Source organism: Nicotiana sylvestris, chromosome 10, assembly GCF_000393655.2.
Source record: "Nicotiana sylvestris chromosome 10, ASM39365v2, whole genome shotgun sequence".
Classification (NCBI taxonomy): Eukaryota; Viridiplantae; Streptophyta; class Magnoliopsida; order Solanales; family Solanaceae; genus Nicotiana; species Nicotiana sylvestris.
This window is the reverse complement of record NC_091066.1, coordinates 142,150,924-142,171,157: the sequence shown is the minus strand read 5'-3', so window position 1 is coordinate 142,171,157 and position 20,234 is coordinate 142,150,924.

Here is a 20,234-nt window from a genome sequence, read left to right as displayed (position 1 = left end):
AGGCACTATGTCTACAAAGACACAACTCAGGGATTAGAGCCCTAATGTTGGCAAAAAGGCGACTACGGAATGGAGGCCCTATGTCTACAAAGGCTCAACTCAGGGATTAGAGCCCTAATGTTGGCAAAAAGGCGACTACAGAATGGATGCCCTATGTCTAAAAAGGCTCAACTCAGGGATTGGAGCCCTAATGTTGGCAAAAGAGGCGACTAGGGAATGGAGGCCCTATGTCTAAAAAGGCTCAACTTAGGGCTTGGAGCCCTAATGTTGGCAAAAAAGGAGACCCGGGAATGGAGGCCATATGTCTAAAAGGCTCAACTCAGGGATTGGAGCCCTAATGGTGGCAAAAAGGCAACTAGGTAATGAAGGCCCTATGTCTAAAAAGGCTCAACTCAGGGGTTGGAGCACTAATGTTGGCAAAAAAGGCGACTAGGGAATGGAGGCCCTATGTCTAAAAGGCTAAACTCAGGGATTGGAGCCCTAATGTTGGCGAAAGGCGACTAGGGAATAAAGGCCCTATGTCTAAAAAGGCTCAACTCAGGGATTGGAGCCCTAATGTTGGCAAAAGAGGCGTCTAGGGAATGGAGAACCTATGCCTAAAAAGGCTCAACTCAGGGTGGAGCCCCTATGTCTAAAAGGCTTAACTCAGTGATTGGAGCCCTAATGTTGGCAAAAAGGCGACTAGGGAATGGAGGCCCTATGTCTATAAAGGCTCAACTCAGGGGTTGGAGCCCTAATGTTGGCAAAAAAGGCGACTAGGGAATGGAGGTCCTATGTCTAAAAGGCTCTACTCAGGGATTGGAGCCCTAATAATGGCAAAAAGGAGACTAGGGAATGGAGGCCCTATGTCTAAAAAGGCTTAACTCAGGGATTGGCCCTAATATTGGCAAAAAGGCTACTACGGAATGGAGGCCCTATGTCTAAAAGGCTCAACTCAGGGATTGGTGCCCTAATGTTAGCAAAAATGCGAATAGGGAATGAAGGCCCTATGTCTAAAATGGCTCAACTCAGGGATTGGAGCCCTAATGTTGGCAAAATGGCGACTAGGGAATGGAGGCTCTTTGTCTAAAAAGGCTCAACTCAGATATTGGAGCCCTAATGTTGGCAAAAGGTGACTAGGGAATGGAGGCCCTATGTCTAAAAAAGCTCAACTCAGGGATTGGAGCCATAATGTTGGCAAAAAGCGACTAGGGAATGGAGGCCCTATGTCTAAAAAGGCTCAACTCAGGGATTGGAACCCTAATGTTGGCAAAATAAGCGACTAGGGAATGGAGACTCTATGTCTAAAAAGGCTCAACTCAGGGATTGAAGCCCTAATGTTGGCAAAAAGTGACTATGGAATGGAGGCCCTATGTCTACAAAGGCTCAACTCAGGGATTAAAGCCCTCATGTTGGCAAAAAGGCGACTACGGAATGGAGGCCCTATGTCTAAAAAAGCTCAACTCAAGGATTGGAGCCATAATGTTGGCAAAAAGCGACTAGGGAATGGAGGCTTTATGTCTAAAAGGCTCAACTCATGGATTGGAGCCCTAATGTTGGCAAAAAGCGACTATGGAATGGATGCCCTATGTCTACAAAGGCTCAACTCAGGGATTATAGCCCTAATGTTGGCAAAAAGGCGACTACGGAATGGAGGCCCTATGTCTACAAAGGCTCAACTCAGGGATTAAAGCCGTAATGTTAGCAAAAAGGCGACTACGGAATGGAGGCCCTCTGTCTAAAAAGGCTCAACTCAGGGATTGGAGCCCTAATGTTGGCTAAAGAGGCGACTAGGGAATGGAGGCCCTATGTCTAAAAAGGCTCAACTCAGGGCTTGGAGCCCTAATATTGGAAAAAAAAGAGACCCGGGAATGGAGGCCATATGTCTAAAAGGCTTCAACTCAGGGATTGGAGCCCTAATGTTGGAAAAAAGGCGACTAGGTAATGAAGGCCCTATGTCTAAAAAGGCTCAACTCAGGGGTTGGAGCACTAATGTTGGCAAAAAAGGCGACTAGGGAATGGAGGCCCTATGTCTAAAAGGCTAAACTCAGTGATTGGAGCCCTAATGTTGGCAAAAGGCGACTAGATAATGAAGGCCCTATGTCTAAAAAGGCTTAACTCAGGGATTGAAGCCCTAATGTTGGCAAAAGAGGCGTCTAGGGAATGGAGAACCTATGCCTAAAAAGGCTCAACTCAGGGTAGAGTCCCTATGTCTAAAAGGCTTAACTCAGGGATTGGAGCCCTAATGTTGGCAAAAAGGCGAATAGAGAATGGAGGCCCTATGTCTAAAAAGACACAACTCAGGGGTTGGAGCCCTAATGTTGGCAAAAGAGGCGACTAGGGAATGGAGGTCCTTTGTCTAAAAGGCTCTACTTAGGGATTGGAGCCCTAATAATGGCCAAAAGGAGACTAAGGAATGGAGGCCCTATGTCAAAAAATGCTCAACTCAAGGATTGGCCCTAATATTGGCAAAAAGGCGACTACGGAATGGAGGCCCTATGTCTAAAAGGCTCAACTCAGGGATTGGAGCCCTAATGTTAGCAAAAAGGCGACTAGGGAATGAAGGCCCTATGTCTAAAATGGCTCAACTCAGGGATTGGAGCCCTAATGTTGGCAAAAAGGCGACTAGGGAATGGAGGCTCTTTGTCTAAAAAGGCTCAACTCAGGGATTGGAGCCCTAATGTTGGCAAAACGCGACTAGGGAATGGAGGCCCTATGTCTATAAAAGGCTCAACTCAGGGATTGGAGCCCTAATGTTGGCAAAAAAGGCGACTAAGGAATGGAGGCCCTATGTCTAAAAGGCTCAACTCAGGGATTGGATCCCTAATGATGGCAAAAAGGCGACTAGGAATGGAGGCCCTAAGTCTAAAAAGTCTCAACTCAGGGATTGGAGCCCTAATGTTGGCAAAAAAGGTGACTAGGGAATGGAGGCCCTATGTCTAAATGGCTCAACTCAGGGATTGGAGCCCTAATGTTGGCAAAAAGGCGACTAGGGAATGGAGGCCCTACGTCTAAAAAGCTCAACTCAGGGATTAGAGCCCTAATGTTGGCAAAAGGCTACTAGGGAATGGAGGCCCTATGTCTAAAAAGGCTCTACTCAGGAATTGGAACCCTAATGTTGGAAAAAGAGGCGACTAGAGACTGGATGCCCTATGTCTAAAAAGGCTTAACTCAAGGATTTGAGCCCTAATATTGGAAAAAAAGGCGACTAGGGAAAGGAGACCCTATGTCTAAAAGGCTCAACTCAAGGGTTGGAGCCCGAATATTGGCAAAAAAGGCGACTAGGGAATGGAGGCCCTATGTCTTAAAGGCTCAACTCAGGGATTGGAGGCCTAATGATGGCAAAAAGGCGACTAGGAATGGAGGCCGTACGTCTAAAATGTCTCAACTCAGTGATTAAAGCCCTAATGTTGGCAAAAAAGGCGACTAGGGAATGGAGGCTCTTTGTCTAAAAGGCTCAACTCAGGGATTGGAGCCCTAATGTTGGCAAAAAGGCGACTAGGGAATGAAGGTCCTATGTCTAAAAAGGCTCAACTCAGAGGTTGGAGCACTAATGGTTGCAAAAAAGGCGACTAGGGAATGGAGGCCCTATATCAAAAAGGCTCAACTCAAGGATTGGAACCCTAATGTTGGCAAAAAGGCGACTAGGGAATGAAGGCCCTATGTCTAAAAGGCTCAACACAGGGTTTAGAGCCCTATTGTTGGCAAAAAGGGCGACTAGGGAATGGAGGCCCTATGTCTAAAAGGCTCAACTCAGGGATCAGAGCCCTAATGTTGGCAAGAAGGCGTCTAGGGAATAGAGGCCCTATGTCTAAAAAGCTCACGTCAAGGATTGTAGCCCTAATGTTGGCAAAAAGGCGACTAGGGAATGGAGGTCCTTTGTATAAAAGGCTCAACTCAAGGATTGAAGCCCTAATGTTGGTGAAAGGCGACTAGGGAATGGAGGCCCTATGTCAAAAAAGGCTCAACACAGGGAATGGAGCCCTAATGTAGGCAAAAGAGGCGACTAGGGAATGGAGGCCCTATGTCTAAAAAGGCTCAACTCAGGGATTGGAGCCCTAATGTTGGCAAAAAAGGCAACTAGAGAATGGAGGCCCTATGTCTAAAAGTCTTAACTCAGGGATTGGAGCCCTAATGTTGGCAAAAAGGCGACTAGGGAATGGAGGTCCTATGTCTAAAAAGGCTCAACTCAGGGGTTGGAGCACTAATGTTGGCAAAAAGGGCGACTAGGGAATAAAGCTCCTATGTCTAAAAGGCTCTACTCAGGGATTGAAGCCCTAATGTTGGCAAAAAGGTGACTAGGGAATGAACGTTCGATGTCTAAAAGGCTCAACTCAGGGATTGAAGCCTTAATGTTGGCAAAAAGGGCGACTAAGGAATGGAGGCCCTATGTCTAAAAGGCTCAACTCAGGGATTGGAGCCCTAAGGTTGGCAAAAAGGCGACTAGGGAATGAAGGCCCTATGTCTAAAAGGCTCAACTCAGGGATTTGAGCCCTATTGTTCGCAAAAAAGGCGATTAGGGAATGGAGGCCCTATGCCTAAAAAACTCAACTTAGGGATCGGAGACCTAATGTTGGCAAAAAGGTGACTAGGGAATGGAGGCCCTATGTCTAAAAAGCTCAACTCAGGGTTTGGAGTCCTAATGTTGGCAAAAAGGCGATTAGGGAATGGAGGCCCTATGTCTAAAAAGCTCAACTCAAGGTTTGGAGCCCTAATGTTGGCAAAATTTCGATTAGGGAATGGAGGCCCTATGTCTAAAAGGCTCAACTCAGGGATTGGAGCCCTAATGTTGGTGAAAGGCGACTAAGGAATGGATGCCCTATGTCTAAAAAGGCTCAACTCAGGGATTGGAGCCCTAATGTTGGCAAAAAAGGCGACTAGAGAATGGATGCCCTATGTCTAAAAGGCTCAACTCAGGGATTAGAGCCCTAATGTTGGCAAAAAGGCGTCTAGGGAATGGAGGCCCTATGTCTAAAAAGGCTCAACTCAGAGGTTGGAGCACTAATGTTGGCAAAAAGGGCGACTAGGGAATAAAGGCCCTATGTCTAAAAGGCTCAACTCAGGGATTGGAGCCCTAATGTTGGCAAAAAGGTGACTAGGGAATGAACGTCCGATGTCTAAAAGGCTCAACTCAGGGATTGATGCCCTAATGTTGGCAAAAAAAGGGCGACTAGGGAATGGAGGCCCTATGTCTGAAAGGCTCAACTCAGGGATTGGAGCCCTAATGTTGGCAAAAAGGAGACTAGGGAATGGAGGTCCTATGTCTAAAAAGGCTCAACTCAGGGGTTGGAGCACTAATGTTGGCAAAAAGGGCGACTAGCGAATAAAGGCCCTATGTCTAATAGGCTCTACTCAGGGATTGAAGCCCTAATGTTGGCAAAAAGGTGACTAGGGAATGAACGTTCGATGTCTAAAAGGCTCAACTCAGGGATTGAAGCCTTAATGTTGGCAAAAAGGGCGACTAGGGAATGGAGGCCCTATGTCTAAAAGGCTCAACTCAGGGATTGGAGCCCTAAGGTTGGCAAAAAGGCGACTAGGGAATGAAGGCCCTATGTCTAAAAGGCTCAACTCAGGGATTTGAGCCCTATTGTTGGCAAAAAGGCGATTAGGGAATGGAGGCCCTATGCCTAAAAAACTCAACTTAGGGATCGGAGACCTAATGTTGGCAAAAAGGTGACTAGGGAATGGAGGCCCTATGTCTAAAAAGCTCAACTCAGGGTTTGGAGTCCTAATGTTGGCAAAAAGGCGATTAGGGAATGGAGGCCCTATGTCTAAAAAGCTCAACTCAAGGTTTGGAGCCCTAATGTTGGCAAAATTTCGATTAGGGAATGGAGGCCCTATGTCTAAAAGGCTCAACTCAGGGATTGGAGCCCTAATGTTGGTGAAAGGCGACTAAGGAATGGATGCCCTATGTCTAAAAAGGCTCAACTCAGGGATTGGAGCCCTAATGTTGGCAAAAAAGGCGACTAGAGAATGGATGCCCTATGTCTAAAAGGCTCAACTCAGGGATTAGAGCCCTAATGTTGGCAAAAAGGCGTCTAGGGAATGGAGGCCCTATGTCTAAAAAGGCTCAACTCAGAGGTTGGAGCACTAATGTTGGCAAAAAGGGCGACTAGGGAATAAAGGCCCTATGTCTAAAAGGCTCAACTCAGGGATTGGAGCCCTAATGTTGGCAAAAAGGTGACTAGGGAATGAACGTCCGATGTCTAAAAGGCTCAACTCAGGGATTGATGCCCTAATGTTGGCAAAAAAAGGGCGACTAAGGAATGGAGGCCCTATGTCTGAAAGGCTCAACTCAGGGATTGGAGCCCTAATGTTGGCAAAAAGGCGACTAGGGAATGAAGGCCCTATGTCAAAAAAGCTCAACTCAGGGATCGGGGACCTAATGTTGGCAAAAACGCGACTAGGGAATGGAGGCCCTATATCTAAAAAGCTCAACTCAGGGTTTGGAGCCCTAATGTTGGAAAAAAGGCGATTAGGGAATGGAGGCCCTATGTCTAAAAGGCTCAACTCAGGGATTGGAGCCCTAATGTTGATGAAAGGCGACTAGGGAATGGATGCCCTATGTCTAAAAAGGCTCAACTCAGGCATTGGAGCCCTAATGTTGGCAAAAGAGGCGATTAGGGAATGGAGGCCCTATGTCTAAATGGCTCAACTCAGGGATTGGAGCCCTAATGTTGGCAAAAAGGCGACTAGGGAATGGAGGCCCTACGTCTAAAAAGCTCAACTCAGGGATTAGAGCCCTAATGTTGGCAAAAGGCTACTAGGGAATGGAGGCCCTATATCTAAAAAGGCTCTACTCAGGAATTGGAACCCTAATGTTGGAAAAAAGAGGCGACTAGAGACTGGATGCCCTATGTCTAAAAAGGCTTAACTCAAGGATTTGAGCCCTAATATTGGAAAAAAAGGCGACTAGGGAAAGGAGACCCTATGTCTAAAAGGCTCAACTCAAGGGTTGGAGCCCGAATATTGGCAAAAAAGGCGACTAGGGAATGGAGGCCCTATGTCTTAAAGGCTCAACTCAGGGATTGGAGGCCTAATGATGGCAAAAAGGCGACTAGGAATGGAGGCCGTACGTCTAAAATGTCTCAACTCAGTGATTAAAGCCCTAATGTTGGCAAAAAAGGCGACTAGGGAATGGAGGCTCTTTGTCTAAAAGGCTCAACTCAGGGATTGGAGCCCTAATGTTGGCAAAAAGGCGACTAGGGAATGAAGGTCCTATGTCTAAAAAGGCTCAACTCAGAGGTTGGAGCACTAATGGTTGCAAAAAAGGCGACTAGGGAATGGAGGCCCTATATCAAAAAGGCTCAACTCAAGGATTGGAACCCTAATGTTGGCAAAAAGGCGACTAGGGAATGAAGGCCCTATGTCTAAAAGGCTCAACACAGGGTTTAGAGCCCTATTGTTGGCAAAAAGGGCGACTAGGGAATGGAGGCCCTATGTCTAAAAGGCTCAACTCAGGGATCAGAGCCCTAATGTTGGCAAGAAGGCGTCTAGGGAATAGAGGCCCTATGTCTAAAAAGCTCACGTCAAGGATTGTAGCCCTAATGTTGGCAAAAAGGCGACTAGGGAATGGAGGTCCTATGTATAAAAGGCTCAACTCAAGGATTGAAGCCCTAATGTTGGTGAAAGGCGACTAGGGAATGGAGGCCCTATGTCAAAAAAGGCTCAACACAGGGAATGGAGCCCTAATGTAGGCAAAAGAGGCGACTAGGGAATGGAGGCCCTATGTCTAAAAAGGCTCAACTCAGGGATTGGAGCCCTAATGTTGGCAAAAAAGGCAACTAGAGAATGGAGGCCCTATGTCTAAAAGTCTTAACTCAGGGATTGGAGCCCTAATGTTGGCAAAAAGGCGACTAGGGAATGGAGGTCCTATGTCTAAAAAGGCTCAACTCAGGGGTTGGAGCACTAATGTTGGCAAAAAGGGCGACTAGGGAATAAAGCTCCTATGTCTAAAAGGCTCTACTCAGGGATTGAAGCCCTAATGTTGGCAAAAAGGTGACTAGGGAATGAACGTTCGATGTCTAAAAGGCTCAACTCAGGGATTGAAGCCTTAATGTTGGCAAAAAGGGCGACTAAGGAATGGAGGCCCTATGTCTAAAAGGCTCAACTCAGGGATTGGAGCCCTAAGGTTGGCAAAAAGGCGACTAGGGAATGAAGGCCCTATGTCTAAAAGGCTCAACTCAGGGATTTGAGCCCTATTGTTCGCAAAAAAGGCGATTAGGGAATGGAGGCCCTATGCCTAAAAAACTCAACTTAGGGATCGGAGACCTAATGTTGGCAAAAAGGTGACTAGGGAATGGAGGCCCTATGTCTAAAAAGCTCAACTCAGGGTTTGGAGTCCTAATGTTGGCAAAAAGGCGATTAGGGAATGGAGGCCCTATGTCTAAAAAGCTCAACTCAAGGTTTGGAGCCCTAATGTTGGCAAAATTTCGATTAGGGAATGGAGGCCCTATGTCTAAAAGGCTCAACTCAGGGATTGGAGCCCTAATGTTGGTGAAAGGCGACTAAGGAATGGATGCCCTATGTCTAAAAAGGCTCAACTCAGGGATTGGAGCCCTAATGTTGGCAAAAAAGGCGACTAGAGAATGGATGCCCTATGTCTAAAAGGCTCAACTCAGGGATTAGAGCCCTAATGTTGGCAAAAAGGCGTCTAGGGAATGGAGGCCCTATGTCTAAAAAGGCTCAACTCAGAGGTTGGAGCACTAATGTTGGCAAAAAGGGCGACTAGGGAATAAAGGCCCTATGTCTAAAAGGCTCAACTCAGGGATTGGAGCCCTAATGTTGGCAAAAAGGTGACTAGGGAATGAACGTCCGATGTCTAAAAGGCTCAACTCAGGGATTGATGCCCTAATGTTGGCAAAAAAAGGGCGACTAGGGAATGGAGGCCCTATGTCTGAAAGGCTCAACTCAGGGATTGGAGCCCTAATGTTGGCAAAAAGGAGACTAGGGAATGGAGGTCCTATGTCTAAAAAGGCTCAACTCAGGGGTTGGAGCACTAATGTTGGCAAAAAGGGCGACTAGCGAATAAAGGCCCTATGTCTAATAGGCTCTACTCAGGGATTGAAGCCCTAATGTTGGCAAAAAGGTGACTAGGGAATGAACGTTCGATGTCTAAAAGGCTCAACTCAGGGATTGAAGCCTTAATGTTGGCAAAAAGGGCGACTAGGGAATGGAGGCCCTATGTCTAAAAGGCTCAACTCAGGGATTGGAGCCCTAAGGTTGGCAAAAAGGCGACTAGGGAATGAAGGCCCTATGTCTAAAAGGCTCAACTCAGGGATTTGAGCCCTATTGTTGGCAAAAAGGCGATTAGGGAATGGAGGCCCTATGCCTAAAAAACTCAACTTAGGGATCGGAGACCTAATGTTGGCAAAAAGGTGACTAGGGAATGGAGGCCCTATGTCTAAAAAGCTCAACTCAGGGTTTGGAGTCCTAATGTTGGCAAAAAGGCGATTAGGGAATGGAGGCCCTATGTCTAAAAAGCTCAACTCAAGGTTTGGAGCCCTAATGTTGGCAAAATTTCGATTAGGGAATGGAGGCCCTATGTCTAAAAGGCTCAACTCAGGGATTGGAGCCCTAATGTTGGTGAAAGGCGACTAAGGAATGGATGCCCTATGTCTAAAAAGGCTCAACTCAGGGATTGGAGCCCTAATGTTGGCAAAAAAGGCGACTAGAGAATGGATGCCCTATGTCTAAAAGGCTCAACTCAGGGATTAGAGCCCTAATGTTGGCAAAAAGGCGTCTAGGGAATGGAGGCCCTATGTCTAAAAAGGCTCAACTCAGAGGTTGGAGCACTAATGTTGGCAAAAAGGGCGACTAGGGAATAAAGGCCCTATGTCTAAAAGGCTCAACTCAGGGATTGGAGCCCTAATGTTGGCAAAAAGGTGACTAGGGAATGAACGTCCGATGTCTAAAAGGCTCAACTCAGGGATTGATGCCCTAATGTTGGCAAAAAAAGGGCGACTAAGGAATGGAGGCCCTATGTCTGAAAGGCTCAACTCAGGGATTGGAGCCCTAATGTTGGCAAAAAGGCGACTAGGGAATGAAGGCCCTATGTCAAAAAGCTCAACTCAGGGATCGGGGACCTAATGTTGGCAAAAACGCGACTAGGGAATGGAGGCCCTATATCTAAAAAGCTCAACTCAGGGTTTGGAGCCCTAATGTTGGAAAAAAGGCGATTAGGGAATGGAGGCCCTATGTCTAAAAGGCTCAACTCAGGGATTGGAGCCCTAATGTTGATGAAAGGCGACTAGGGAATGGATGCCCTATGTCTAAAAAGGCTCAACTCAGGCATTGGAGCCCTAATGTTGGCAAAAGAGGCGATTAGGGAATGGAGGCCCTATGTCTAAAAAGGCTCAACTCAGGGATTGGAGCCCTAATGTTGGCAAAAAAGGCGACCCGGGAATGGAGGCCATATGTCTAAAAGGCTCAACTCAGGGATTAGAGTCCTAATGTTGGCAAAAAGGCGTCTAGGGAATGGAGGCCCTATGTCTAAAAAGGCTCAACTCAGAGGTTGGAGCACTAATGTTGGCAAAAAGGGCGACTAGGGAATAAAGGCACTATGTCTAAAAGGCTAAACTCAGGGATTGGAGCCCTAATGTTGGCAAAAAGGTGACTAGGGAATGAACGTCCGATGTCTAAAAGGCTCAACTCAGGGATTGATGCCCTAATGTTGGCAAAAAGGGCGACTAGGGAATGGAGGCCCTATGTCTGAAAGGCTCAACTCAGGGATTGGAGCCCTAATGTTGGCAAAAAGGCGACTAGGGAATGAAGGCCCTATGTCAAAAAGGCTCAACTCAGGGATCGGGGACCTAATGTTGGCAAAAACGCGACTAGGGAATGGAGGCCCTATATCTAAAAAGCACAACTCAGGGTTTGGAGCCCTAATGTTGTAAAAAAGGCGATTAGGGAATGGAGGACCTATGTCTATAAGGCTCAACTCAGGGATTGGAGCCCTAATGTTGGTGAAAGGCGACTAGGGAATGGATGCCCTATGTCTAAAAAGGCTCAACTCAGGCATTGGAGCCCTAATGTTGGCAAAAGAGGCGATTAGGGAATGGAGGCCCTATGTCTAAAAAGGCTCAACTCAGGGATTGAAGCACTAATGTTGGCAAAAAGGGCGACTAGGGAATAAAGGACCTATGTCTAAAAGGCTCAACTCAGGGATTGAAGCCCTAATGTTGGCAAAAAGCGCGATTAGGGAATGAAGGCCCTATGTCTAAAAGGCTCAACTAAGGGATTGGAGCCCTAATGTTGGCAAAAAGGCGACTAGGGAATGAAGGCCCTATGTCTAAAAGGCTCAACTCAGGGATTGGAGCCCTAATGTTGGCAAAAAGGCGACTAGGGAATGAAGGCCCTATGTCTAAAAGGCTCAACTTAGGGATTGGAGCCCTATTGTTGGCAAAAAAGGCGACTAGGGAATAGAGACCCTATGTCTAAAAGGCTCAACTCAGGTATCGGAGACCTAATGTTGGCAAAAATGCGACTAGGGAATGGAGGCCCTATGACTAAAAAGGCTCAACTCAGGGATTGGAGCTCTAATGTTGGCAAAAAAAGCGACTAGAGAATGGAGGCCCTATGTCTAAAAGGCTCAACTCAGGGATTGGAGCCCTAATGTTGGCAAAAGAGGCGACTAGGGAATGGAGGCCCTATGTCTAAAAAGGCTCAACTCAGGGGTTGGAGCACTAATGTTGGCAAAAAGGGCGACTAGGGAATAAAGGCCCTATGTCTAAAAGGCTCAACTCAGGGATTGAAGCCATAATGTTGGCAAAAATGTGACTAGGGAATGAACGTTCGATGTCTAAAAGGCTCAACTCAGGGATTGAAGCCCTAATGTTGGCAAAAAGGGCGACTAGGGAATAGAGGCCCTATGTTTAAAAGGCTCAACTCAGGGATTGGAGCCCTAATGTTGGCAAAAAGGCGACTAGGGAATGAAGGCCCTATGTCTAAAAGGCTCAACTCAGGGATTTGAGCCCTATTGTTGGCAAAAAGGCGATTAGGGAATGGAGGCCCTATGTCTAAAAAACTCAACTCAGGGATCGGAGACCTAATGTTGGCAAAAAGGTGACTAGGGAATGGAGGCCCTATGTCTAAAAATCTCAACTCAGGGTTTGGAGTCCTAATGTTGGCAAAAAGGCGATTAGGGAATGGAGGCCCTATGTCTAAAAAGCTCAACTCAAGGTTTGGAGCCCTAATGTTGGCAAAATTTCGATTAGGGAATGGAGGCCCTATGTCTAAAAGGCTCAACTCAGGGATTGGAGCCCTAATGTTGGTGAAAGGCGACTAGGGAATGGATGCCCTATGTCTAAAAAGGCTCAACTTAGGGATTGGAGCCCTAATGTTGGCAAAAGAGACGACTAGGGAATGGATGCCCTATGTCTAAAAAGGCTCAACTCAGGCATTGGAGCCCTAATGTTGGCAAAAGAGGCGATTAGGGAATGGAGGCCCTATGTCTAAAAAGGCTCAACTCAGGGATTGGAGCCCTAATGTTGGCAAAAAAGGCGACCCGGGAATGGAGGCCATATGTCTAAAAGGCTCAACTCAGGGATTGGAGCCCTAATGTTGGCAAAAAGGCGACTAGATAATGAAGGCCCTATGTCTAAAAAGGCTCAACTCAGGGGTTGAAGCACTAATGTTGGCAAAAAGGGCGACTAGGGAATAAAGGCCCTATGTCTAAAAGGCTCAACTCAGGGATTGAAGCCCTAATGTTGGCAAAAAGCGCGATTAGGGAATGAAGGCCCTATGTCTAAAAGGCTCAACTAAGGGATTGGAGCCCTAATGTTGGCAAAAAGGCGACTAGGGAATGAAGGCCCTATGTCTAAAAGGCTCAACTCAAGAATTGGAGCCCTAATGTTGGCAAAAAGGCGACTAGGGAATGAAGGCCCTATGTCTAAAAGGCTCAACTTAGGGATTGGAACCCTATTGTTGGCAAAAAGCCGACTAGGGAATAGAGGCCCTATGTCTAAAAGGCTCAACTCAGGTATCGGAGACCTAATGTTGGCAAAAATGCGACTAGGGAATGGAGGCCCTATGACTAAAAAGGCTAAACTCAGGGATTGGAGCTCTAATGTTGGCAAAAAAGCGACTAGAGAATGGAGGCCCTATGTCTAAAAGGCTCAACTCAGGGATTGGAGGCCTAATGTTGGCAAAAGGACGACTAGGGAATGTCGGCCCTATGTCTAAAAAGGCTCAACTCAGGGGTTGGAGCACTAATGTTGGCAAAAAGGGCGACTAGGGAATAAAGGCCCTATGTCTAAAAGGCTCAACTCAGGGATTGAAGCCATAATGTTGGCAAAAATGTGACTAGGGAATGAACGTTCGATGTCTAAAAGGCTCAACTCAGGGATTGAAGCCCTAATGTTGGCAAAAAGGGCGACTAGGGAATAGAGGCCCTATGTTTAAAAGGCTCAACTCACGGATTGGAGCCCTAATGTTGGCAAAAAGGCGACTAGGGAATGAAGGCCCTATGTCTAAAAGGCTCAACTAAGGGACTGGAGCCCTAATGTTGGCAAAAAGGCGACTAGGGAATGGAGGCTCTTTGTCTAAAAAGGCTCAACTCAGGGATTGGAGCCCTAATGTTGGCAAAACGTGACTAGGGAATGGAGGCCCTATGTCTAAAAGGCTCAACTCAGGTATCGGAGACCTAATGTTGGCAAAAACGCGACTAGGGAATGGAGGCCCTATGACTAAAAAGGCTCAACTCAGGGATTGGAGCCCTAATATTGGCAAAAAAGGCGACTAGAGAATGGAGGCCCTATGTCTAAAAGGCTCAACTCAAGGATTGGAACCCTAATGTTGGCAAAAAGGTGACTAAGGAATGGAAGCCCTATGTCTAAAAAGGCTCAACACAGGGGTGGAGCACTAATGTTGGCAAAAAGGGCGACTAGGGAATAAAGGCCCTATGTCTAAAAGGCTCAACTCAGGGATTTGAGCCCTAATGTTGGCAAAAAGGTGACTAGGGAATGAACGTCCTATGTCTAAAAGGCTCAACTCAGAGATTGAAGCCCTAATGTTGGCAAAAGGGGCGACTAGGGAATGAAGGCCCTATGTCTAAAAGGCTCAACTCAGGGATTGGAGCCCTAATGTTGGCAAAAAGGCGATTAGGGAATGAAGGCCCTATGTCTAAAAGGCTCAACTCAGGGATTGGAGCCCTATTGTTGGCAAAAAGGCGACTAGGGAATAGAGGACCTATGTCTAAAAGGCTCAACTAAGGTATCGGAGACCTAATGTTGGCAAAAATGCGACTAGGGAATGGAGGCCCTATGACTAAAAAGGCTCAACTCAGGGATTGGAGCCCTAATGTTGGCAAAAAAGGAGACTAGAGAATCGAGGCCCTATGTCTAAAAGGCTCAACTCAGGTATTGGAGCCCTAATGTTGGCAAAAAGGCGACTAGGGAATGTAGGCCCTATGTCTAAAAAGGTTCAACTCAGGGGTTGCAGCACTAATGTTGGCAAAAAGGGAGACTAGGGAATAAAGGCCCTATGTCTAAAAGGCTCAACTCAGGGATTAGAGCCCTAATGTTGGTGAAAGGCGACTAGGGAATGGATGCCCTATGTCTAAAAAGGCTCAACTCAGGGATTGGAGCCCTATGTTGGCAAAGGAGGCGACTAGGGAATGGAGGCCCTATGTCTAAAAAGGCTCAACTCAGGGATTGGAGCCCTAATGTTGGCAAAAAGGCGACTAGGGAATGAAGGCCCTATGTCTAAAAGGCTCAACTCAGGGATTTGAGCCCTATTGTTGGCAAAAAGGCGATTAGGGAATGGAGGCCCTATGTCTAAAAAACTCAACTCAGGGATCGGAGACCTAATGTTGGCAAAAAGGTGACTAGGGAATGGAGACCCTATGTCTAAAAAGCTCAACTCAGGGTTTGGAGTCCTAATGTTGGCAAAAAGGCGATTAGGGAATGGAAGCCCTATGTCTAAAAAGCTCAACTCAAGGTTTGGAGCCCTAATGTGGGCAAAATTTCGATTAGGGAATGGAGGCCCTATGTCTAAAAGGCTCAACTCAGGGATTGGAGCCCTAATGTTGGTGAAAGGAGACTAGGCAATGGATGCCCTATGTCTAAAAAGGCTCAACTCAGGGATTGGAGCCCTAATTTTGGCAAAAGAGGCGAATAAGGAATAGAGGCCCTATGTCTAAAAAGGCTCAACTCAGGGATTGGAGCCCTAATGTTGGCAAAAAAGGCGACTAGAGAATGGATGCCCTATGTCTAAAAGGCTCAACTCAGGGATTGGAGCCCTAATGTTGGCAAAAAGGCGACTAGGGATTGGAGGCCCTATGTCTAAAAAGGCTCAACTCAGAGGTTGGAGCACTAATGTTGGCAAAAAGGGCGACTAGGGAATAAAGGCCCTATATCTAAAAGGCTCAACTCAGGGATTGGAGCCCTAATGTTGGCAAAAAGGTGACTAGGGAATGAACGTCCGATGTCTAAAAGGCTCAACTCAGGGATTGAAGCCCTAATGTTGGCAAAAAGGGCGACTAGGGAATGGAGGCCCTATGTCTGAAAGGCTCAACGCAGGGATTGAAGCCCTAATGTTGGCAAAAAGGCGACTAGGGAATGAAGGCCCTATGTCAAAAAGGCTCAACTCAGGGATTGGAGCCCTATTGTTGGCAAAAAAGGAGACTAGGGAATGGAGGCCCTATGTCTAAAAAGCTCAACTCAGGGATCGGAGACATAATGTTGGCCAAAACGCGACTAGGGAATGGAGGCCCTATGTCTAAAAAGCTCAACTCAGGGTTTGGAGCCCTAAAGTTGGCAAAAAGGCGATTAGGGAATGGAGGACCTATGTCTAAAAGGCTCAACTCAAGGATTGGAGCCCTAATGTTGGTGAAAGGCGACTAGGGAATGGATGCTCTATGTCTAAAAAGGCTCAACTCAGGGATTGGATCCATAATGTTGGCAAAAAGGCGACTAGGTAATGAAGGCCATATGTCTAAAAAGGCTCAACTCAGGGGTTGAAGCACTAATGTTGGCAAAAAGGGCGACTAGGGAATAAAGGCCCTATGTCTAAAAGGCTCAACTCAGGGATTGGAGCCCTAATGTTTGGCAAAAAGGCGTCTAGGGAATGGAGGCCCTATGTCTAAAAAGGCTTAACTCAGAGGTTGGAGCACTAATGTTGGCAAAAAGGGCGACTAGGGAATAAAGGCCCTATGTCTAAAAGGCTCAACTCAGGGATTGGAGCCCTAATGTTGGCAAAAAGGTGACTAGGGAATGAACGTCCGATGTTTAAAAGGCTCAACTCAGGGATTGAAGCCCTAATGTTGGCAAAAAAGGGCGACTAGGGAATGGAGGCCCTATGTCTGAAAGGCTCAACTCAGGGATTGGAGCCCTAATGTTGGCAAAAAGGCGACTAGGGAATGAAGGCCCTATGTCAAAAAGGCTCAACTCAGGGATCGGAGACCTAATGTTGGCAAAAACGCGACTAGGGAATGGAGGCCCTATGTCTAAAAAGCTCAACTCAGGGTTTGGAGCCCTAATGTTGGAAAAAAGGCGATTAGGGAATGGAGGCCCTATGTCTAAAAGGCTCCACTCAGGGATTGGAGCCCTAATGTTGGTGAAAGGCGACTAAGGAATGAACGTCCGATGTCTAAAAGGCTCAACTCAGGGATTGAAGCCCTAATGTTGGCAAAAAGGGCGACTAGGGAATGGAGGCCCTATGTCTGAAAGGCTCAACGCAGGGATTGAAGCCCTAATGTTGGCAAAAAGGCGACTAGGGAATGAAGGCCCTATGTCAAAAAGGCTCAACTCAGGGATTGGAGCCCTATTGTTGGCAAAAAAGGAGACTAGGGAATGGAGGCCCTATGTCTAAAAGGCTCAACTCAAGGATTGGAGCCCTAATGTTGGTGAAAGGCGACTAGGGAATGGATGCTCTATGTCTAAAAAGGCTCAACTCAGGGATTGGATCCATAATGTTGGCAAAAAGGCGACTAGGTAATGAAGGCCATATGTCTAAAAAGGCTCAACTCAGGGGTTGAAGCACTAATGTTGGCAAAAAGGGCGACTAGGGAATAAAGGCCCTATGTCTAAAAGGCTCAACTCAGGGATTGGAGCCCTAATGTTGGCAAAAAGGCGTCTAGGGAATGGAGGCCCTATGTCTAAAAAGGCTTAACTCAGAGGTTGGAGCACTAATGTTGGCAAAAAGGGCGACTAGGGAATAAAGGCCCTATGTCTAAAAGGCTCAACTCAGGGATTGGAGCCCTAATGTTGGCAAAAAGGTGACTAGGGAATGAACGTCCGATGTCTAAAAGGCTCAACTCAGGGATTGAAGCCCTAATGTTGGCAAAAAGGGCGACTAGGGAATGGAGGCCCTATGTCTGAAAGGCTCAACTCAGGGATTGGAGCCCTAATGTTGGCAAAAAGGCGACTAGGGAATGAAGGCCCTATGTCAAAAAGGCTCAACTCAGGGATCGGAGACCTAATGTTGGCAAAAACGCGACTAGGGAATGGAGGCCCTATGTCTAAAAAGCTCAACTCAGGGTTTGGAGCCCTAATGTTGGAAAAAAGGCGATTAGGGAATGGAGGCCCTATGTCTAAAAGGCTCCACTCAGGGATTGGAGCCCTAATGTTGGTGAAAGGCGACTAAGGAATGAATGTCCGATGTCTAAAAGGCTCAACTCAGGGATTGAAGCCCTAATGTTGGCAAAAAGGGCGACTAGGGAATGGAGGCTCTATGTCTGAAAGGCTCAACGCAGGGATTGAAGCCCTAATGTTGGCAAAAAGGCGACTAGGGAATGAAGGCCCTATGTCAAAAAGGCTCAACTCAGGGATTGGAGCCCTATTGTTGGCAAAAAGGGCGACTAGGGAATAAAGGCCCTATGTCTAAAAGGCTCAACTCAGGGATTTGAGCCCTAATGTTGGCAAAAAGGTGACTAGGGAATGAACGTCCTATGTCTAAAAGGCTCAACTCAGAGATTGAAGCCCTAATGTTGGCAAAAGGGGCGACTAGGGAATGAAGGCCCTATGTCTAAAAGGCTCAACTCAGGGATTGGAGCCCTAATGTTGGCAAAAAGGCGACTAGGGAATGAAGGCCCTATGTCTAAAAGGCTCAACTCAGGGATTGGAGCCCTATTGTTGGCAAAAAAGGCGACTAGGGAATAGAGGCCCTATGTCTAAAAGGCTCAACTAAGGTATCGGAGACCTAATGTTGGCAAAAATGCGACTAGGGAATGGAGGCCCTATGACTAAAAAGGCTCAACTCAGGGATTGGAGCCCTAATGTTGGCAAAAAAGGAGACTAGAGAATCGAGGCCCTATGTCTAAAAGGCTCAACTCAGGTATTGGAGCCCTAATGTTGGCAAAAAGGCGACTAGGGAATGTAGGCCCTATGTCTAAAAAGGTTCAACTCAGGGGTTGGAGCACTAATGTTGGCAAAAAGGGCGACTAGGGAATAAAGGCCCTATGTCTAAAAGGCTCAACTCAGGGATTAGAGCCCTAATGTTGGTGAAAGGCGACTAGGGAATGGATGCCCTATGTCTAAAAAGGCTCAACTCAGGGATTGGAGCCCTATGTTGGCAAAGGAGGCGACTAGGGAATGGAGGCCCTATGTCTAAAAAGGCTCAACTCAGGGATTGGAGCCCTAATGTTGGCAAAAAGGCGACTAGGGAATGAAGGCCCTATGTCTAAAAGGCTCAACTCAGGGATTTGAGCCCTATTGTTGGCAAAAAAGGCGATTAGGGAATGGAGGCCCTATGTCTAAAAAACGCAACTCAGGGATCGGAGACCTAATGTTGGCAAAAAGGTGACTAGGGAATGGAGACCCTATGTCTAAAAAGCTCAACTCAGGGTTTGGAGTCCTAATGTTGGCAAAAAGGCGATTAGGGAATGGAAGCCCTATGTCTAAAAAGCTCAACTCAAGGTTTGGAGCCCTAATGTGGGCAAAATTTCGATTAGGGAATGGAGGCCCTATGTCTAAAAGGCTCAACTCAGGGATTGGAGCCCTAATGTTGGTGAAAGGCGACTAGGCAATGGATGCCCTATGTCTAAAAAGGCTCAACTCAGGGATTGGAGCCCTAATTTTGGCAAAAGAGGCGAATAAGGAATAGAGGCCCTATGTCTAAAAAGGCTCAACTCAGGGATTGGAGCCCTAATGTTGGCAAAAAAGGCGACTAGAGAATGGATGCCCTATGTCTAAAAGGCTCAACTCAGGGATTGGAGCCCTAATGTTGGCAAAAAGGCGACTAGGGATTGGAGGCCCTATGTCTAAAAAGGCTCAACTCAGAGGTTGGAGCACTAATGTTGGCAAAAAGGGCGACTAGGGAATAAAGGCCCTATATCTAAAAGGCTCAACTCAGGGATTGGAGCCCTAATGTTGGCAAAAAGGTGACTAGGGAATGAACGTCCGATGTCTAAAAGGCTCAACTCAGGGATTGAAGCCCTAATGTTGGCAAAAAGGGCGACTAGGGAATGGAGGCCCTATGTCTGAAAGGCTCAACGCAGGGATTGAAGCCCTAATGTTGGCAAAAAGGCGACTAGGGAATGAAGGCCCTATGTCAAAAAGGCTCAACTCAGGGATTGGAGCCCTATTGTTGGCAAAAAAGGAGACTAGGGAATGGAGGCCCTATGTCTAAAAAGCTCAACTCAGGGATCGGAGACATAATGTTGGCAAAAACGCGACTAGGGAATGGAGGCCCTATGTCTAAAAAGCTCAACTCAGGGTTTGGAGCCCTAAAGTTGGCAAAAAGGCGATTAGGGAATGGAGGACCTATGTCTAAAAGGCTCAACTCAAGGATTGGAGCCCTAATGTTGGTGAAAGGCGACTAGGGAATGGATGCTCTATGTCTAAAAAGGCTCAACTCAGGGATTGGATCCATAATGTTGGCAAAAATGCGACTAGGTAATGAAGGCCATATGTCTAAAAAGGCTCAACTCAGGGGTTGAAGCACTAATGTTGGCAAAAAGGGCGACTAGGGAATAAAGGCCCTATGTCTAAAAGGCTCAACTCAGGGATTGGAGCCCTAATGTTGGCAAAAAGGCGTCTAGGGAATGGAGGCCCTATGTCTAAAAAGGCTTAACTCAGAGGTTGGAGCACTAATGTTGGCAAAAAGGGCGACTAGGGAATAAAGGCCCTATGTCTAAAAGGCTCAACTCAGGGATTGGAGCCCTAATGTTGGCAAAAAGGTGACTAGGGAATGAACGTCCGATGTCTAAAAGGCTCAACTCAGGGATTGAAGCCCTAATGTTGGCAAAAAAAGGGCGACTAGGGAATGGAGGCCCTATGTCTGAAAGGCTCAACTCAGGGATTGGAGCCCTAATGTTG